Source organism: Acinonyx jubatus, chromosome A1 (genome assembly GCF_027475565.1).
Source record: "Acinonyx jubatus isolate Ajub_Pintada_27869175 chromosome A1, VMU_Ajub_asm_v1.0, whole genome shotgun sequence".
Classification (NCBI taxonomy): Eukaryota; Metazoa; Chordata; class Mammalia; order Carnivora; family Felidae; genus Acinonyx; species Acinonyx jubatus.
Window position 1 is genome coordinate 102,164,121 of NC_069380.1, and position 21,469 is coordinate 102,185,589.

General features: G+C 38.2%; 1 long non-coding RNA gene across 1 annotated transcript in view; it reads right to left on the reverse strand.

The window, feature by feature from the left end:
• Window positions 1–954: 954 nt before the first annotated feature.
• The window catches only part of LOC128315021 (uncharacterized), a 187,321-nt gene continuing 166,806 nt past the window's right edge, over window positions 955–21,469 (reverse strand). Inside the window, exon 5 of the long non-coding RNA XR_008297404.1 lies at window positions 955–6,715. This is a non-coding gene — a long non-coding RNA (uncharacterized LOC128315021). The remainder of the gene's footprint in view (window positions 6,716–21,469) is intronic.

The following is a 21,469-nucleotide window of genomic DNA, read 5'->3' on the forward strand; positions in this document are numbered from 1 at the left end:
GGCTTCAAAAATTAGTGTGCTATGGCATGTTTTTGAAGAGTGGGATTCATCTTCATATTTCTCCAGTGCTTTATAACTCTGTTCTCTTCTTCATTCCTTGCTTCAAGAGGAAAGGCCAGTAGCTTTTCACAGTATTCCTTGGAGTGTGTTAGGTTGCTTAGACTTCCCAGAGCAACATATCCACGCAACAAAGAAACCTTTATTTAAATACTTATTATTTAAAAAATACTATTACATAGTTTCATGGTAACAGCCTCTCTCTTTTTTCGTGTGTCTTACCAATGACCCCATCTCATGAAGAGTTAGAGAGGAGGAGTAAAAGTGAAAAAGGCATCAGAACCTTCATTCTACAACAGGAATATAGAGTGATGCTCACAGGAAGACTGTAGTACTGGAGATTTAAAAATATATATATATAGTACATTATTAATATGCATTGCTCATCACAGAAAACTTAATAGATGACAACATCTTTTAATAATAGTATATTATTCCACTCCCATTCTGCATAGTTGAATTTGGGAAGGAGGGTTATGAGTTATTTAAATGTGACATAAGGACAAAAATTTTCCTAAAAGATTCTTCCTGAATGCAAAGAGATTAGACCAGATATATGCATTCATCCATTAGACAATATCAACTTTTTGTTCTAATTTCATATATTAGTTTCTATCAAATCTTAACCATTGCTACTTTTGGAAATCTGTTAACTACTAGGCTTATTTCAAATTCAAAAAACACTATGCTAAATAGCACCTTTGTAGCTTATAAAAATTATTGCAAAACATAGACCAATTATACAAATTTGGTAAAATAACTTGACAGAAAAAAGATGGCACCGGATTGTGTGGTTGTTTGGAAAGTAGCAGGGCTAAGAAGAGGCTTTATTTTAATTTATGTGGTATAAGGTGAACCTGAGCAAATTCATAAAGGAATTGGTAGAGTAGAGGAAAGGTAATTAGGGAGGACAGGGATTTTCAATAAGTATTCCCAATAATGAGCTGATATTTGGGTTAAAGTCTCAAATTCTCCATAATCACCTAAGTGCTAAAGTAGGACCTACTGGCAGAAGCTACAGGACACAGACTAAAATGCATCCCAAGGAAGCTCTTGCTAGCAATAGGATCTGTACATGAACAGAAAGAGTGATCTCAGGAGGTACTGGATTCCAGTCCTTGCCACATGTCTAGGAAACCTACCTGGCAGATGGCTGCAGAGAAGACACAAGAATGGAATGAGGAAGGGACAAGCCAAGCTGCATGAATAAAAGCTTTCAATTACCAGTAGAGACACTCAGAAGGCCCAGTCAAGGGGAACCCAGTCTTCTTGGGATGACCTTCTTCAGTCACTTGGAAAAAGGAGTCAGAAAGTAAGTAGAATGAGGTATTTTAGCTACAGGAATGACAAAGTGGGTACAGTAGCAATTTGTAGGGAAAACACGGAACCTAGAAAGAAAGTGATGGCCTGGAAGAACTGCGTTGGAAGGGTTAGAAGACCAGACATCTCAAGGATGTCAAGATCAATGAGTATTATCTCTCTGAAGGATCTTTCTCCTCCCTGCAACTTGCAAGTCCTACTCCCAACCAGTTACTTCCTAACCTATTTAATCAGGTGTTATTCAAGAACTTTAGGTGGTAAATTCATTGAAAACTAGCCTGAAATGACTCTGGTCATAAGCCAAGTCAGTTACATTTTATTTTTAGGAACAAGGCTTTAGGGACAATGATCTCCATAGTAATATCATTAATACTGTCAATTAGCTAAAAAGATATACTCCCTCCCATCAAAAAAAAAAAAAGCTTTGCAACATTCATTTCTTGATAGGTTCTTTAATGCATTTTCTCATACTCTGTGAGTCAATAATTTCAAAAAAAGAAAAAAGAAAACTCAACAATCTCAAGTTATTGCTAAAATAAGGGGACAGTTTTTATAACACCCAAATTGTAAATACATTTTGAACCACTTCTGAGTTTAAGTTCCTTCCCAAATGTCCTGATACCTAATTTTTCCCTGTAAGACAAACTTATTAAATTGGAATTAGAAGAAATGGATAGAAATAAGCTTGTATTGATAAATTCTTTCATCACTGATAACCATTAGAAAGTATTTTGCATTTCAACTGAAGGCAAAAAACCATGAAACAATTGTGTTGAGGAGGTGGCTCCAAGAACACTTCATCAAAGCAGAAAGTGAATCAAAGACTTTCACTGGGAGACTATACTCCCCCAAATAGTTGCCTGCTGAGTTTGAGACGGTTTGTGGAAACAAAACTCAAGATAAAATAGACTCTTGTCCTGTTACATCCATCATTAGTGAGTGTTTAGTTAGATATCCACCTAAGAGAGCTAGACTTTTACTCCTACGGAGATAAAATTTGATGTTATACAGAATCCAATCAGTCGAATTTTGCAAAATGCCATGGTCCATAAGACCCAATGCTGTAGATAAATCATGGGCCCTATAATAAATGACCCTTGCATCCATAGGCTTATAGATATCAATTGTCACTTTTAAAACAAATGCTTTAGTGGCTGAATGAGATAAGAGGAAAACCGATTTCTGTAATAACAATGTGCTAGTGTGTCAGCACATACTCAACCCATGATTTATAAAAAGTGAAAGTAGGGAGGGGGAAAAGGTGCTAATATGTCTTGAAGAGCTACAGAGATAAGCATACATTTGAATCACAAGGTGCCAGGATTTTACCAAGACTACAACATCATGGTCTTTCCCTGAGAAAATATATATGTCTGCATAAGAAGATGAACATTTTGTAGAAAAAATGAACAGTTGATTCAGGGGCATTTAGTTGTCACCCTTGTTGAGCATCTTTGTTTCTTCTTTTCAAAGCCATTAATCCGGTAAAAATAAGAGCTGACTACATACCTGATCAACTCAATAACAGGAAACTTTCTCTTTCCCTAGAGGTAACGGGGGGATTTGGGTGGAAGATGAAGACATGGAAATGAAACCGGGGAGCAGTGAATCTAGGTAGCTTTTGTCCTGACCACAATTATCAGATATCACAGAGTGTCCATATTAGTAAATATTGTTTAAATCCAATCACTGCCACAGTTATTTAAAAGAAGGCCCTTCCTACAATAAGGGCCTTTAAAAGAAGGCCCTTCCTACTCTTATTGTAGGACAAATTATCTAATAATTTGTCCAGGGGAAGCACACTTTACTTCTTCAACTAGATTATAAACGCTTCAAGGTTCAACACCTAATTATGCATTTCCCCTCCTGGTCTAATAGTCTTGTTCATAAAAAATAAAATTGCTTGAAAAACTCTTGTAAACAAGATTGGGAAGCCTGCCAAGGAAACCTCTTCCTCCAGATCACTGCTATTTCTTAGGTATCATGTTTTAGTGATAGTAAAAGCCAAGACTCAGCCTTTTATTTTGAATAATTCAGATGAATTCTTTAGTTTCTCAGAACAGATGCTTTACTAAACCCAGACGTAAACTATGAACCAAATTTTTAAATTCTCGGTATCTTGCTAGTATAGTCCCTTGCCTACTGGGTAGGGTCACAAGAGAAAAACACCATGAGGATCATTATCTCTGACAGTGTAGAGCTGCACACTTCCTACTGAGAAGATTCTTTCTAGCTTCTCTTTATGCTATACTTTCAAGGCTGGCTCTTTGCGGTCCATTAGGAAACGTGGCTTCAGAAATTTTGGTGTTTACCCTGCAGGTACAAGACCTTGCAGGTATGTGCAGGGAGTCCACAGCACAGGTAAATCAGATTGATGTTTATTAATGAGAAAGTGTCTCCTCATCTGGATTTAGCACAGAAGCCACAGTTCTTTCTAACATGTGACATACTTTTGTGCACACATAGACTTACTCTTCTCCAGAACAGTCATTTTTAAGTCTCAGAATTTTTTCTGCATGAAGGGCAGGCTACACTGCAATCTAATTCCTGGATTAAGTCAACCACATTATCTGAATTCAGCACCCATGTGAGCACTTCAATGTGCTGTTTTTAAATGTATAACTTTTGTGTACATTCTTCCTATATTATGTACAGAATATCATTCTATGATTAACTTAGTTTAAGATGATCCACATATAAAACCTTGACCACCTCTCTGAGACCAGGCTATTTTGGAGTAATGATATTGTTCTGAACTTGAAATCTGCTGAAGTCTAAACAATTTTTTAAAACTTTACTATACATCATTATACAATGTATTATATAATTTAAATGGTGAATTTAACGGTATGTAGAGTATATCTCAGTAAAGTTGTGTAAACAAATCACCTGGCATTATTTCCTCTTTGAGTTTGATATGAATGAGGTTTTCCCAGGTTTTACGCTGGGCTAAAATCTCTGTCTGTTGGTAGATATTTAGTAAGCGCCTCCCATAAATGAGTTTGCTTTTACATACTCCATCTCATCCAGTTTGGGGAATTCCACTGAACCACCTCCAGAAAAACCAAATAAATTTATGAGCTATCTGCAGCAATCAGGTACCATGGAGAATAAATTAAAAGTTTTCAAATGAACCCCATTTGGCTTTAGTGGTGAGCAATCTTGCTCTATTTTAACTGAGAAACCCACAAAAGAAAATAAGGAAAAAAATTAGGGTTTTCAAGGAAAGACTATGGATCATGCTGTGTATTAAGATGTACAATCACCTATACAAGAGTAAACCTAGATTAACAGGGAGACAGCACAGAGTTGGTGGACCCAGCTATGGCCCACGGCGAAACATCTGGACAGTAGGAGGTCCTGGGTAGAGTCTGCCAAAGGCATTAAGTGGTGAGTGTCAGGTAGGTCCCAAACTTGGGCTCACAGCAGTACTCTGGGCATTCCGGAAAGAATGGCTACTGACTAACAAGATAGGTTACTGACATAGAGATAAGAGCGCAGGAATAAAAAATGGGAAACCGTGCCAAGTGGATTAAATACCACTAAGAGGCTGACTACAAGGCACATCGACAGACTCCAGCTTCTAATACTGAGACAGAAGGTTCAAGTGAGCTAAGCCACAGGCTGACCTGAAGTTGATTTGCCTTACCTAGACTCCTTCAATTTTCCCTGATTTGTTCCAGAACCCTGGCTGGGGATTCAGGTAGGAGTAAGTGGCCCCAGCTGTAGGGAATAGAGAGACATACCCCCGGGGGCCCAACACATCATTACAGTGTCTGTAGCTGGGATGTGCAACCACTCATTCACAGACTCGGAAAATATTTAGGCTGATTGAGACCTGCTTGCTTCCCTACCCTCCTGGCAACTTGACTCTTATCTCCCCTCCCTTCTCACACATGCACTGTGGAGTCTGGGAGCGGACACTTTCTAAAGCTGATTTGCCTACAGTAAAATTTGGGTTGGGTCACACTTGTTTGTAACACCCAGATGAATGTGCTATGTTTCGATCACTGGAAAGGAACTTTCTATGACATGGTGTTCACACTTATATCTAAAACCCAAACTTTAAAGTTTACAAAGCCATAACATGGAGCAAATAGTTTGTCAACGTATAGACTAAATTTGAAAAGATCACCCGTCTCTCTCACTCGCTCTCCCCACTAATGTAGGCGAAATGCTGATAATGAACTCCAACCCAGTACTACTTTTAAATCAGCCCTCTTCATGCACATAAACCACAAAATCTCATGCTTGCAAACAATCACATTAACAAGATGAATTCAAAAGTTTCCAATCTTAACAAAATAAGAAAAACACAGAGAAAACTAAAATCACCACAGAGTGAAAATGCTACTTATTTATAGCCTGTGAGTCCCCAAAACCAAAATGAAAATATGTAGGATGAGCTTCCAAAAACAATTCTGCAAGTCAATACAATAAATCAGGCCCAGATGTCACAAACACAATAAATCAATTGAAACTGCCAAACCACTTTTCTCAGCCTACTGGATTTAATTAAAAACACCACTCAGTGCATGAGAGGCCTTCTAATACAGAAGATACTATCACTCAGGCTCAACCATCTACCCAAGCCTGATGTAGGAGATGGAGTTTGTTAAATTTTCATCTACAGGCCTGTTGAACATGGCAGGGTTTAGTTCAATCTATAGCAATGCACTGCAGTCCCTTTTAATGTTTTTTTAATGTTTTATTTATTTTTGAGAGAGAAACAGAGCGCAAGAGGGGGAAGAGCAGAGAGACAGGGAGACACAGAGTCCAAAGCAGGATCAGGGCTCTGTGCTGACAGCAAAGACATGAGGCTTGAACCCACAAACTGTGAGATCATGGCCTGAAGTCGGAAACTTAACCAACCGAGCCACCCAGGCGCCCCTGCAGTCCCTTTTAGATACTTTTTCTCAGCCTCCCAACGTGCTCATTAAGAATGCTATCAATCAGCTTTTGCCATTGGAACACAGTAATGCCAGATAAACGCTGCAGAAATATTGACTCTCTGGTCCTCATTTTTGTGTCAAAAATACAGCACAGTCATTGAAAACAGACAAGCATATTTAATCAAATGTATAAGATAAGTGGTGACTCGGTGCTTGGTGTTCTAGATTCTTCAGTGACTCTTCTGAAGACAACCCAACTGTAGCTCATTGTCTATAAATGTCTGTTCCCAAACAACCAGTAAATGCCACTCAGGAGAAAGAAAGAATGAGGGTGGGGGGTTGGGGGGAAATGAAGCACTTACAAGTGATTATGAATTCACGAGGCTGACAAAGGGCACCGGTTTCCAGGCATCTTCCAGGACTGGAGGTGAGGAATCTCACTGGCCCTTAAATAAAAAAGATCCCTTGAGTTTAGCACAGAAAAGACAGACACCCAACCAAGAGGTTGTTTTAACTTGAAGGATCACATTATTTATCACGAACAATCTCTAAACTCAGTCAGCAGAAGCCTTCCTGGCACTCTCCTTGTGTATACTTGGCTCTGTTTTATAAAGACAGAACAGACTATGTTTGGCATTTTTGCCTTGAGTTATTGACATGTTTTAAATTATGCTGTTTTATGTCCATTCTTAATAGAACAGAAATCTGCTACAAACGATCTTTATTAACAGACCGCCTCAGGTGCTGAGACTCTCGATTTAACAATGTCTCCAAACAGACAGGCAGGGAGCTTGTTAATAGGCTTTTCCAACCCTTTGGCTTCTGTGAGACGTAAGTGGATTATGGAGGTTTGTTTGTCAGGCTATCTTTTTACATCACTGTCTGAATAATTGCCACAAAGGCCTATTGCTTTGGCCTAATTAACAAAATGTACAAAATCCTGAACATAGAACTTTTATTGATTAGCCATCTCCATGGGAAGCTTTTGAACCCCCATGACTTCTGGCCCCAGACAGATGCTACTCATGATGTTACACACTGGACCATAGTCTTTTAATATAACAAGGACTCTTCTTACCACTATGGACTATTCAAAAAGTGCCACAGGAAACCACATGTATTGGTAATAGTTTAAAAATCAGTGTCCTTGGGACGAGATAAATTTTTACGTAAATGTCACCATTTACTATAAAACAATCCTATCTGTTCCAATTTTTTTTTTTCATAGAAACTGATCCTTGAAGGGGTGGTTTGAATTATAAAAACTGTATGGTTAAGAAGCAAAGTCAGTTTTATCTGAATGAGGAAAAATATGTGGATAAAACATAACTTGAAGGGAAAGTCAAAAACATGGAGTAGGCATGCATTAATTTATTATTCAGTCAGTTTTCATTAACTGAATAATTATTTCAACAAATACTCCAGGGCTTGTGTTCCAGAGGACAGTTTTAGGCACTGGGACTCACCTCGAGGCAAGAAGACAGTATCCTTGCTCTTGTGGAACTTTTAATACCAAGGCTAACAGATGTTTCAAAAGCCCAGGTATGGAGGCTCAACAACTATTTACACCTTAGACTGCACTTAACTCTTCTTTAAAAAAAGTAAAAAGCCCATGAGATAAAAAATTCTGTTTGATGACATAGCAAGTGAGATCAGCCATGGGAAATTAAGCCATGTGCATCATTTTATGTAATATTCAGAAGGCACATATGGAAAAAGGAGCTACAAACATTTTTGGGAGTTTGAGAAGACAAAGAACTCAGTCTTTGTTCGATTTAAATGGAAAGCAGGACCAATGAAAATTTCTTAATGAAGTTACACATACGGATAGGTTAGAAAGTTTTGACTAAATTTATGTTTTTTGTTTTTTAAATCACCCAAGTAACTAGGTAATGACTGTGAAGCAACAAACATTAAATTCAAACATTTGAATGAGCTTTGGCTGGGAACTCAGCTAGAGAAACATACGTAGGGTTGAATTAATTTAGAAAGCTTCAAGACCCTAGGAGTCAATTACATGACAGCAGTAATCTCTCTCTCTCTTTTTTTTTTTTTTCAACTTGTAGATGATATCTTGTCTAATCTTGGGAATGCATGCTGAATTTCGGAGAAAAATTTACTGTGGACAAGTTTACATGCGAAGTTATAAGCATACACACGTGGGCATTTGTCAACATGAAGGTGAATTTAACAGAAATGAGATGTGCATCAGCCTCTCTGCTCAATGCTAAGTATTAAGATGAGTGTCAGCAGCTATCTTCAAATATATATATAAATATATATATGTGTATATATATATGTGTGTGCATATATATATATATATGTACACACACACACACACACACACACACACATATATATATATATATATATATATATATATATATATATATATATATATATAAAACCCAACATCACAGTAGAAGAGGACCAAAAGGTTAGGGAGGTCAAGATCAATGTGCTAAACAGAATATGACAGCTTCTTGACTATTCTTCAGGTGAGGATAGATAATGCCGGGAAAAGACAACCTCTACTGTATCGGCGGCTCCTTCCACAAGCCACTGGGAAATTGAAATAAAGGCAGAGATGTTCTTTTAGATCGACGGTAGTAATAATAGTGACATCGACAATTAATAGAAACCATACTTTATTAAGAACTTACCTTGTTCCCCATTTACTTTGTTCGTGGTTTACATTCATGAACGTCATTAATCTTAACACTACAAGAGTGGGTATTACTGTCAGCTCTATTCCACACGTGAGGACACAGAGCAGCAAGCTGCTGCAGATCACAGAGGGAAGGAGAGGCAGTGTCAGTATTCAAACCTAGGACCAACTCCGAAGCACCTTCCCTTATCCACCGCGCTCAGTCTGCCAGGGCCTTGCCTGATACACGGGCATTTTTTGGTGATTGTGGAGTGGGGGAGGCCGCGATGAATCACTCTGCCCAGCCAGTCGTTCTCCCTGTGTTTCGCAAGAGATCATGTTTAAGGTAAACTGGTTATCACGTGCCTAGACACCAGTGATTTACAATTACTTCTTTATTAAGAAAACGTTCACTGTGTGAGTGGTCTCTCTCTGAAAAAATGCCAACAAAGAGTCCTTGTCAGTTTTTTGGCAGAGGCACATCTAAACACATAAAAACAAGTTTAAACACTATCATTTATGCATAATTCTTTCTTGGCATCATCTCCCACTTGCCACAATTTGCAGCCAGAAAACACTTATTTCTACTTTTCTTACTCTAGAAATAATCCAGCCTTAAGTGGATCTAATTCCTCCCCAGAAAAGAAACAGCCCTGTCAGGACTTGGTTGTGTGTGCCGTTTGAGACTTCAAGGTTCCCATTTACCGCACAGCTGCACGGATTCTGAAAGCTGGTGCTAAGCCAGAGCTCTGTACCCACTGAGATCTGTAGTCTGGAATGATAAACACACAGCTGCCTGTGGTGAGGGCCACAGGCATAATAGATGGCCACGTCTCAACCAGAGCCAGGCAGCACCAACACAAATCATTAATCCGACTGCTTATACGTTAAATATCACAAAATGTGTACAAAATGGGGAGCTGTCTCCATGGCAGGCAGTGACAGGTGGGGGGAGAGGTGGAAGCAATTTAAGGGAACAGGAGAGAAAAAGTGGCTCTAAGTCTTCTGTAAAATCCCACTACAGAGCTGATTTACTGCCACGCAGCCCTCTTCCGGCAAATAGTTCATAAAGCCTATGACCTGAGTACTTGCCCACGGGACCACAATAACATTTATCTAGCATAAATTAATGTGTTTCAACCACTAATTCAATTTGGCCGTCTCATTCTTTGGGTTTTGGCAAAGCCTAGCCTTGCTATAAAGTCACTTGGTGACTCACACGAATGGCTGTGTTTGCTAAGGACTCACACACCACTAGGAACAAAGCGTGCTATTAGTCGAGCAGTCATAAAAATATACCTCCAGAGCACATTTGGAGCTGTGCTAATTGAAACTTCCTCTTTAGAGGAGCCTGATCAAAACCAGCTGTAGGAGTCAAGCAGCAGCAGATTTCAACATTGCATTCAAAGCCCAGCGGATTCAGAAGGAGCTGCGGGACTCAAAGAAGAGGGCACGACGGCCTGAACACGCGCTCTAATTGGCTCCTGACACGACACGCTGCAGAGCGAGCTTGTGACCGGAACCTGGCGAGCGCTGGAAAGAAACTTCTCCGCGAGCGAAACTTGGAAAGAGAGTCCCGTCGTGCAGTTCTCATAAAATCCCAGATCTGCCAACCTTCTCAAGGAACATGTGGGAAAACCCACAAAAGGCTAGTAAATTTAAGAAAGTGAAGTGGGATATTGTTCCGAAATGGGAAAAACAAGAGCTTAAGTATCTTCATTGGCAATGCAGCCTTTTAAGAACATCCCATTAGTATTAAAAACAAAAACAAAAAAAGCCCAAACCATCCAACGCACAGAGGAGCAAACGGACAAAATCCAAATAAAAAACAAAAACCTGGATGAAACACAAAAACACAGACCCTACTGAAAGATGAGAATGAGAGCTCTGTCATCCTCTCTGGCTATACGTGAGTTTCTCATTCCAAGAAATACGGAGTGCATTCTACCGATGGGTGTAGAAGCAAAATCCCTCTGCAGGTTTGCGGCAGATGTGGAAAAATCACGCACTTTCTGTTAGCTTTACTTGACGGCAGGTGAGCCACTTGTAAAGGAAGCAGTTACTGACACATAAATATAAATAGCATATTCCACCCATCAACTATGTGAATTTTATTTAATTTAGATGAGTGGAGTGCCCGGAAATATTAAAAGCAAGTTTTGTTTTATAACACCTTTAAGTAGCATATAAATTAGAAAGGACTGCTGGTCTCTTTAATTTATTTACTCATCAATTTAATGGAGTGTCTAGTCTGGGAGCTATGTCACAGTGATTTGCAAAGATAAAGGGTGGGGAGGTTTATTTATGTAGATGTGGGAAGGATCGTTATGTTTTATGCCACAGAAGGATGAGAGTTAACTCTATGTAATATATGAAATATAATGATTTTTCTAGGCAACATAATTATAGCCCCACCAGTAACAACCATGAAAGTTGAAAATTTGCTTATTTTCACCATCTTTTTGGAATAGATTAAGTGGCTAAGCTTATTTTTTTCCTTTAATCACATGTAAAACATATTACACTGACTCACTGGGTATAAAACCAAAATAAAAACAACCTCACAAAAGTAGAAATTAGTTATCTAAGTACGTCCCTGTTCCCTTTTCGTGCATAAAAATTTGTATCCAGCATTTAGCACTCACTGATGTAAAATGTGGCCTCTGGTATATGTGAGTGATATGGTATTCTGAGTTTGTGTAGATATGAGCAGAAGGTAGGTCTGGTGCTTTTTTATTATTCATATGACTTGTCAGATAGTGAATCATTCTCAATGCATAATGCAATTCACAGTTGGAATGCTGTACCCTTGATTTTATTTATCTTGTTTGTCCAAGTACTATAGACATTAGGGAGGCTTCAATTTAGTGCTCTTAAAGCTGATGAAGGAGGCTGAAGAATTTGGAAAATTTTCTAAAGATAAATCAAGATTAAGTGATGAAATAAAGAAAAAAAAACCTGTAAATAAGCCAAACACAACAATATTCTGATTTAAAATAGGGTCTGAAAAGAAGTTATTGACCCAGCTTATCCCAATTTTCTCACTAAAATGTTTTCTTTAAAAGTCAGAAAGGATAAATCCTCATATGTTATCACCACCCCTGAACTTGGAGTTAACTAATACCAGAATCAAGGAGTTTCCAATTACCTAAGAATTAAGACAACACACACACACACACACACACACACACACACACAAATGATTTACAGGTTCCATACAATTAGAAACAGTGGAAATAAGTCCCTCAAAAGTAATTTAAAGCCCCTCGTTTCTTTCCTATTTCTTCAGCCCTGGCTCAGAAAAAATTGTCTACAGTAACGTCAAGCCAGGCAGCTGTTCTTGGGACCGAGGGTGCTACATTCTGAGGCAGCACTATGCTGTCCCTTCCCTGCACACAGGTCCCTTCCCTGACCACAAACAGGAAGAGACGGTCCACTGAAACTTGCAGAAATGCAGGCAGAAAGTGGGTGGGTTGTCTGGGAAGTGGTGTTACACATTCAGGAATTAAAATACAAATGCAGGGTCAGGACCAAGCAAAGAATTCATCTCAGATCAGTGGGACTATAGTAGACAAAAAGGTACTGAAGTCTGGGAATTAGGCTAGGAGTTGAACATGCTCTTCTCTCTGAGAGGAGGAACAGACCAGGAGCCACAAGAGTGTGCACGGGGTAAGCCCAGAGACTTCTCTCTTTACTCTAGGATAAATTTTAAAAATTTGTTATGAAGCATATAAAAAAAATATTACATGACAAGAAAAAAATTTAGCTTTCTGAACACTCAGAAGAAGAGCAGATCTCTGAGATGATGAGCTACAAGAATTAAAATGTTAACTTAGAATATTATTTGGTAGCCTCAGGTGGCAAAGGTGGTTGGTCCCTCATTCTTCCTGGGCTGCACAGCTACAACTATATTTCTCAAACTCCCTTAGAGAGGTGTGGTCAAGACTAAGGTTGCCTCACTGGAAGGTGAGCACACATCCACTTTTTTTTTTTTTTCCTAGTGATTAGAAAGAGTGATAAATAAGAAGGACGAGAATAGAAGTCCAGGGACCAATGAGGGTTAGGAGACCCATGTATTTGTGCAAGGACCCCGAAAGCTACACTCCAAGGAGTAAGACTGATTTGGATATAGACAAGCTGTTGCAGATATGGACCCCAGCTTCAAGTCACTTTAATGCAATTTCAGTGATTGAAATGATCGCTAGTTCTAGTAATTGTCTATCTACTAAAACCAGATGTAAAAATTACATCATATTCAACCTTAACTGATTTTTCCCAAGTGAAGTTCATTGAGGTGAAATGTACATTCAGTTAAATTCTCTCTTTTTAGTTCTATGTTTTTTGATAAACACACTTGAGTAACTGCCTCCATGAGAAGGATATAAAAGTTCCCTCGTGTTCCTTTGTGATCAGTTCTGTCCACCAACCCCTTGCCCACAGCAACCCATTTGATTTCTGTCTTTGTGGTTTTGTTTTTTCTGCAATGTCATGTAAACGGAATCATGCAGTGTGTTGGCTTTTGAGTCTGGGTATTTTCACTTAGCATAATGCATTTGAAATTTATCTCTATATTTACATAAGTCATTTTTTTTCAACTTATTGCTAAGTACTATTCCACTGTGTGGATGGAATAATAATTTATCATTCATCAGTTCATGGTCATTTTAATGGTTTCTAATTTCTGGCATTTTAAAATACAGCTAATATATATATCTTACCCATTTATACATATAAATATCTCAAATTTTTGTGTGCATATATATTTTTATTTCTCCTGGATAAATTCCCAGAAGTAGAATTCCATATGGTAAGTATATATTTACTTTTTTAAATTTATTTTTTACAGTTTATTTATTTATTTTGAGAGAGAGATAAAATGTGAACGGGGAAAGGGCAGAAAGGAGAGAGCGAGAATTCCAGCAGGCTCCACAGTGCCAGCATGGAGCCCAACGAGGCTTGAACCCATAAACCACGAGATCATGACCTGAGCCCAAGTTCTACCCTAACCATCAGAGCCACCCCGGTGCCCTTGTATTTACTTTTCAAAGAAGCTAACTCAGTTTCCCACAGTGGCTGTAACCATTCTTTCCCTCCAACAATGAATGAGAATTCCAGTTACTTCAAGTACTCGCTGCAATTGGTGTGATCAGATTTTTTTGTTTTTGTTTTGTAATTAAAAAAAAATTAACCACTCTAAATGTACATTGGTATCTCTATGTGGTTTTAATTTTTTACTTCCTCATGACTAATGATGTTGACTTTCTTTTCATGAGCTTATTTCCCATTACTTTATCTTCTTTGGTGTTCAAATCTTTTGTCCATCTTTTTAATGGGTATTTTCCAATTGAGTTGCGAGAATTCTTCGTATGTTCTGGATACAAGTCCTTTATCAGATATACATTTTGTAATTATTTTACCTTATTCCATGGCTTGCCTTTTCAGCATGTGTCAAAGAGTACAAATGTTTAATTTTGATCAGGTCCAATCTGTCACTTTTCTCTTTCACAGTTTGTGCTTTTTGTGCTATAAGACATCTTCATCTAACTCAAGGTCACTAAGACTTCCCTTATGTTTTTTGTTTTTTTTTTAAGTGATATAGTCTTAAGTTTTATATTCAGGTCTATTCAATTGAAGTCAGCTTTTGTTTATGGTGTGAGGTATGGGTTGACATTCATTTATATGCATATGTCTCAGTTGTTCCAACAACAATTATTGAAAATAGTCATTTCTCCATCAGATTGACTTGCAAACTTTGTTAAAAATCAAGAGACCATATGCGTGTGAGCCTACCTGTAGACTGCTTAGTCTGTTTCATTCATCTGTATGTCTGTCCCTTCTTTTTCCCTCACTGTCATGAGTGCTCTAGGTTTTACAGTTAAGTACTCTCTGTCTTCCACCTGATTTTTTTTTTCGCCACTTCGGAGGCAGCTATTCTAGCTTCCTTGCTTTTTCCATGTAAGTCTTATAATCAGCTTTTTGTTTTTTTCACACACACACACAAAGTTTCTTGGTATTATTTTAATTGGATTCCACCGAATCTGAAGAACATTTTGGGGGAGAATTAACTACCGACCAGTTTGACTTTTCTTACCTATGACCACCATTTTGTGCTTCTTAACATACGAATCTTACACAAATTTGTTTGATTGCCACAAAATATTCAAATTTTGGTGTTATTGTAAAAGGCACTATTTTACTCAAGTTCAGTTTCTAACTTTTCATTGCTGGTATACTGATAATTGATATTTGTATACTGGGTTTGTCCCCAACGATCTTGCTAAATTCACCCATTAGTTCTAGTTGCTGTATTACAGAGGCTTTGTGATCATGTTACTTGTGAATAGAGACTCTTCTATTTCTTCCTTTCCAAACTAGATGACTTTTATTTCTTTCTCTTGCTTATTGTGCTAGCTACAATCTCCCGTGGACAGAAATGGTGAGAGTAGACATTCATGCTCTGTTACCAATCTTAAGGGAAAAGAATTCAGTCTTTCACCATTAAGTATGATGTTATCTGCGGGTTCTTTAGTGTTATTTGTTTGTTTTAATCAATGTCCTTTATGTGGTCGAAGAAAGTTCTGTCAATTTCCAGCTTATTGGGAGACTTTTTTAAAACATTAATTAATGAATGTCAAATTTTATTAAATACCTTTTGTGCATCTCATGAGAAGAACATGTAATTTTTTTCTTCTTCAGTCTGTTGATATAGTAAAATTCACTGATTATATTTTAATGTTGATCCAACTTTGCATTTCAGGGATAAATCCCTCTTGGTTATGATGTATTATTTTTTTTCCATATTGCCAGGTTTGATTTGCCAATATTTTTTGTGAGAAGTAAATGTTTAAAAATAGTTGCTCCTATGCAACATCTGATATTCAGAAAAAGGAACTATGCCCATAAAGAGATAATTCAACTTGGATGAAGACTAAGAAAAACGATAGACAATGGAAACAGACTCAAAAGGACTGGCGTAATTTTTAAAATCTATACATAATGTATTCATTGGAAATGAAAGGATTTGGGATGATGGAGAGAGCTGAAGGTGGTGAATCTGTAGGGTTTCTTTCTATCAGCTCTTTACCCAGTAGGACTTTTGTGCTATCCTGTTACTATCCCTCCAGGGCAGACAGGGCTAGCCTGATTTACATGTGGATGCGGTGGCCAAAGACCATGCTAAGGCACCGTGGGAAAGAGGCAAGTGCATCTCTGGCAAATCTTCTACTTGTGGTTGACTTCTACTCTAGGCTGCTCACTTTATCACATCCTGTCCCCATTAACATAACCAACACACACAAACCAGGTGACAAACGGACGTCAGCCTCCCCAAGGGAGGGTCTCAAGGTTCTCAGATTTGGGGTACCATTTAGGTTCTGCTTTCTTTCCATTCAGAATTGGTTTTGGTGGAAGTAGATGGCTGTCCCTATTAGTACATACCTTGTTAGAACTTGCGCCTTCTAGACATAGGGACTGGAATACTTTTTGTGTACTTTCTCTGAAAGATGATGGAAGATACTAGATGTTTTATTATTATAATGAATCCTCTTTGCCACCACCCCCAAATCAATATCTTTTATAGTTGCAAGTTATTTGCTGAGAGTTGCTTTTCCATTTAATGAGACTCAAATCGAATATCCTTGATTGTAAGAACTCTAGTTGAATGTTTATTTTTTTATTTCTTTTTACATCCTTGCAAACGAAAAGGAAAGGTCTACTATTTACTGGTGAGAAAAAGAATAGGTGTTGCATTCACAAAAGTCCAGGAGATGTATGATAAATAAGGTACATTATTATCTACTCATGGTAGATAAAATAGAAGTAAAAACAGAAGGAAACAATAAGGAGAACGGTGTGCATAATAACCAAATGACACTTCACTAATCAAGTAGTCTGGATAATCAGTAAGCTAACAACCAAATAATCAGTAGTGGTGTTAAGAGCAGTCATAACACCAAGTATAATATCAGGTATAGCACCTACAGTATCCTATGTGTTTACAGATGTGCCAGTACTAATAGACAAAATGGAATTTAGGGTCTGTGACAGTCAAGGAACTGTGTCTCCCAGATTTCCTTTTAAGAAGACGTGCTGGGGGCGCCTGGGTGGCGCAGTCGGTTAAGTGTCCGACTTCAGCCAGGTCACGATCGCGCGGTCCGTGGGTTCGAGCCCCGCGTCAGGCTCAGGGCTGATGGCTCAGAGCCTGGAGCCTGTTTCCGATTCTGTGTCTCCCTCTCTCTCTGCCCCTCCCCCGTTCATGCTCTGTCTCTCTCTGTCCCAAAAATAAATAAACGTTGAAAAAAAAAAATAAGAAGACGTGCTGCCAGGGCAAGGGGAGAGATAAATGAATGACACCCTGCAGCCACTGCAACTTGAGATCCCTAAGGGGGTTTGTTCTAAGGTCATGTGTCCTCTGAACGGCTCCCAGCAGCCTGAGTATCATAATGGCAGTAGAGGAGGACTATTTCTGCCCAGGGTGGGACTTCTGGATCCCATGCAGAATGTCACATTAAGCTATTTCATCAATGACGTCATGCACATCAGGGAGGATGAGCGCAAGGTGGCTGGTCGACTTAAGGCTGACCGCAGACACAGGAGCTAGCTATAGTCCTCCTCCTTGGCTCTGAATTTCTCAGCCTCTTCACGGTTCTATTTTTACTTTGAGGCCCTGTGGCTTTATTACTAATTATCTAGATGATCTTCTAAGTGGATTATTTCTTTGCTTAGTTGGCAGGGCCTCCCTTTTGCATTTTTAATGTCTTGACTCTGTTAGCACAGGCTCTCTGAGAAGTAAGTAGCAAAACAAAATGAAACATGCAAGACAGTTACGGAGGGAAACCTTGTGAAGGAATAAAAGAGGGAAAAGAAGAAGAAGCATGGAATGACTTTCCTATACGATACTGGTCTATCTCCTGGGAAAGGGGATAGAGAAGGAAGGAGGTTTAATTAAGTAGGAAGAGACACGGACAACAGTAAAATTCTGAGCAAGTCTCAATCATGTCAAAAGGGAGTCCTTGACAAAAGGTTGACAGTTAGGATAATTCCATGCTGAGCAGAAATAACTTGTCTCTAGCACTCCCATCGTGCTGCATCACTGGCTAGTAGTAGTTTAGTTTAAGTGTATCCAAATGTGGCATCTGAAGGCTGCCAGTCAACTGTTTTCCCTGGCAGCTTCTTTTGAAAGAAGATATGAGCCATATACTTCCTTGAGTGCCATAGTCTATCCTACCCCTTAGACCATACGGATCTATTTCATGAATATTGAAAGAACAACAACTCCACGGTTACTGGAGCATCCTTGTCTGAGAAGGAAATTCAGAAGGGGGAGTTAGTGAGACAAACGACAAACCTAAGCCCAGAGGATTTACACAATAATGTCAACAAACCATCAAGGGACATGTAATTTTTATCTTACACAAATTATTTCAGTGACCAGAATAAAAGGAATAAAAATGCTACAAGTACTAATAAGCATTAGGTCCAGATGTGTATAACTGAAAAATTTAAAACTATAGAAGCTTACAAAAGATAAAACTTCATCACACACAAACACTTTTTAATGGCTGACATGCCAAGACAACTTTATAGCATCTTCAAGAATCCAGGTTCTAATCTTTCCCCATCACCATCTTTAGTAAGTGAGTTTCCATTTTCAAGGTCATGTTATGTTTCAGTATAGCTGACAGAGCTCTAATGATCATGTCTGGTGTACCAAAAAGAAGAAAAGTAAAACAGTACGAGTGCCTTTTCCTGGAAGAACACTTCCTGCAAATCTTATAGCAACACTTCGGTTTAGATCTCCCTACCTAGAACCAGAGCCATCATATACAACTTCAATATTATGCCTACATAATTCCAAGAGGACCACTTCACATGGTCACATCTAGATAAAAGTGAAAAAGAGATACGCCAGAATATCATCGGACATCTCTTACCAACAAGAAAAAAAGGAAAATAAAATTGGAAGAGAGATAGGAAGGTAATTAAGTCTCTGATGCACAAATAAAATCCTTTTCTAAAACTAGCATATCATTGATACAAAACCAAAACTGAACACAGAGGTATAAGAAAAGAAAATTACAGACACATTATCTAATGAAAATGCATACAAGGGTTCCTGGGTAGCTCAGTCAGTTAAGGATCTCACTCTTAATATCGGTTCAGGCTGAGATCTTGTGGTTTTGAGACAGAGTCCTGCATTAGCAACACATGCCCCCCCCCCCCCGAGATTCTCTCCCTCTTTCTCTCTCTCTCTCTCTCTGTGCCCCTCCCCTACCTACACATTCTCTCACGCTCAAAATAAACATTAAAAAAATAAAATGCATACAAATATTAGAAAAATAATTCTGTCATAACATAAAAAGCAATAAATAATACAGTTTAACCAATCAAGATTTGTCCCAGCAATTCAAGTAAAATTCATGAAATTCATCATATTAAAAGACTAAATGAGATGAAGTGATAATTTCAACAGATTTTTTTTGTTAAAAATAAAAATTGATGAATCTTTATAAATATTTACAAATTGTAAGTACAGGATTATCAAAAAGTATCTATTAAAAACCCACAAAACACATCACACTTAATGGTTAAACTTGAAAAACATTCTTATTAAAAGACAGACAAAAAAATATACGTCAACCGACACTATCCAACCAATCCTAGCCAATGCAAAAATATTTTTAAAATATTTTTAAAATATTTTTAAAAAGTATCACATTTCATAAGAGAAAATGTCTGGTGATTTGTGGTTAATATGATTACTTTATTGGGGCGCCTGGGTGGCTCAGTCGGTTAAGCGTCTGACTTTGGCTCAGGTCCTGATCTTGAGTTATGTAAGTTCAAGTCCCACGTCAGGTTCTGTGCTGACAGCTCAGACTCTGGAGCCTGTGTCTCCCTTTTGCTCTCTGCCCCTCCCCCACTCATGCTGTCTCTCTCTCTCAAAAACAAATGAAAACATTAAGAAAAATGATTACATATCAAATCCAAGAAGAAGAAGCTGTAGAGATGAACTGTTAGAACTAAAGATGAGAATTTAGTAATTCTGCTGGAATCTAAGACCAACATTCAAAAATCAAAACCATCCCTTTAGGGGTGCCTGGATGGCTCATTTGGTTAAGTGTCTTGATTTTGGCTCAGTTCATGATCTCATGGGTTCATGAGTTTGAGCCCTGTTTTGGGCTCTGCACTGACAGCACGGAGCCTGCTTGCGATTTGGTCTCCCTCTCTCTTTGCCCCTCCCCCACTTGCTCTCTACCTCTCTCTCAATGTAAATAAACTTAAAAAAAATCCCTTTATAACCTATTAATACCCAATCTAATAATGTAACAAAGACATGACGCCCTTTATAACAGCAATAAATACATAAAGATAAAAATAAACACATCTAATTACAGATGAAAAATTGTAAGGAAAGTTATAATATATTACTAAAAGAAATAATTTTTTGAAAGCCTGAATTAATGAGATATAACATGTTCATGATAGGAGGACAATGTTTAAAGATGAATACTTTTCCCCAAATTCATTTATAAGCTTAAAAAACATTTTCATTTTTAAAAATTTATTTATTTTGAGAGTGAGAGAGAGAGTGTGAGTAGGGGAGGGAGAGGGACAGAGAGAGAGGGAGAGAGAATTCCTAGCAGGGCCCATGCTGTCAGCTCAGAGCCCAACATGGGGCTTAAAGCCACAAACCATGAGATCATGACCTGAGCTGAAATCAAGAGTAGGACGCTTAACCAAATGAGCCACCCAGATGCCCCAAAAGCATTTTCAAAGAAAATCCCATATATTTCTTTTTTAGTAACATGGCAAGCCAATTTCAAAAATTTAGGTGGAAGAGTAAAAAGCCAAGAAAACTGAGGCCATTTCGTAGAACATTAAGAAGTGCTATTTTCCCCAGAAGATATCAAGACTTCTCAAAAAATCATAGCAGTTATAATGTTACAACATAATGACTATTTGATAAGTAAGCTTCCCTGCATTTCCAGTTGCTTCTGGGATGGGCATCACATCCATTTGAGAACCTTGGCTATAAAGGATTCCTATCCCAGCACAGGCACACTAGGAAGCATGCACAAGATTTTTACTGCAGCCATAAAATGAACAAATATATACATCAGAATGGAAAAGTCATCTAAACCTAATGTAGAGTAAAAAAAATTAAGTTGCAACAACATAAGATATACAGCATATTATCATTTATATGACACTGAGATATGGAAAAACACTGTATGCGATGTAAATTTACAAATATCTGGCATAAGTATAAAAACCCAGATGAAGCATGCCTATACCAACTCCAGAATTTTGGTTACCTCGGGGAGAGAGAGAGAGAGAGAGAGAGAGAGAGGCGAATGGGTGAGAGGGTTAGGAGGGCTAGAAAGGTGCCTAATACTGTTTCTTCAAAATTTTATTGCTTTTAGAAAAAGTTACAGCAACTATGGCAAGGCAGTGATGTTTGTTCAACTGGAGTGGGAGATACTCAAGTATGTTAAATTATTGTATGTTTTAAGTTCTCCCTCCCCACCAAAAAAGAGAGCGGGGAGAGTAAGGT